Here is a 1,386-nt window from a genome sequence, read left to right on the forward strand (position 1 = left end):
TAGTCCTGAAATGGAAATAAACATTGTGAAGGGCATTATAATACCCTATTGGATTGAAATTGTGTGGTGTGGAGTTGTGATGTAATTTGAAAAACAAGCCTTTACATCGAGGAATAGAAAAAGAAGAATACAAAGAATATCTAGGCTAATACAGCAGCCTAAGTTTAAGGAAACTGTTATTAAATTCCACATTTGTTGTCTAAAAACATTTTTTTTATTCTAAAAATGACCTTTAACCTCATTCAACTCATTCAGCCTAATAAACAATAGTGTTTTATATTCAACCAGGTGCAGGGATACAGTTTTAACTTTTTCTGTTATTTCTTCAGGATGCCAAGATTAAGACTATATGTCAGGTCTTGTTAAAGCTGTCCCATCAAATCGTAGACAGCGTAATTTCAACCATAGAAGTCAGCCACCTTACAAAATGAGCTACCCAATTTAGCAGCCATCAGAGCTCAAAAAAGCGAGATGAACTTTAATCCCTGAAATTTTCTATAATGTTCGGACTATTGTTAAAACCTGTCAGCTAAAAAACATTGATTCAACTTTATAGCGTTTAAATCAGATTTGTGCGACAAAATGACAAGATGACCCTTCATGTCCGAGGCGACTGCTATTTGAGAGGCGGGTGGGGATTTGATCGGGGGATGACGCCATTGTAAGGTGACAAACGGAAACAGGGGAATTACCATCCCGGACTCACGCCCTGTAATCTGATCTGATGGCCCATGTAATACAACAAGTTAATTAAAACAGACTTTGAGCCTCCGACATTGGCACAAGGTGGTCTTGACCACTGGCTGTATAAAATAGTTTTCTAAAGCTCCTGTTTTTCTGAACAATAAAGTTTTTCTTTCACACCTAGGTGTTAACTCTCTTCTCCATCTTTTCTTTGATTTTTGATACATCAAATGCAGGGGGAGTGTTTCCTTTTTCTTTCAGATGTATGATGTCTATAATGTTGAGTTTGTTTCTTCTCAATTGCCTCACTGGAAACAACTGACAACTGTATCCTCATGTTATGGTGTTTCATTTGGGAATCTTTTTGTTAGCTTTCAAAATGATCACATGTACTTAGGAACAGAATAACACTAATGCATACATGTACATACAAATCTTGTATTTTGATCAATGTCTTCAATATGCAACCAATCTAATCAACCACTTTGTTCCAACCCCTGTCTTGAATTGAGTAAAACCTTGCCCCTAGGTTACACAAACACAACCTGATCCAGGAAGCCTTCTCCTTAGACGAGATTAAAAACATCTTGATATACAAAATATAAATTTATATAAAATTAAGAACAAAAACACAATTCATAGATGAAGCCAAGTATGTCTCCAATGATTTCCAAGTTTATAGCCGCCATATAAACATTTTTT

Source organism: Mya arenaria, chromosome 12 (genome assembly GCF_026914265.1).
Source record: "Mya arenaria isolate MELC-2E11 chromosome 12, ASM2691426v1".
NCBI classification, from domain to species: Eukaryota; Metazoa; Mollusca; class Bivalvia; order Myida; family Myidae; genus Mya; species Mya arenaria.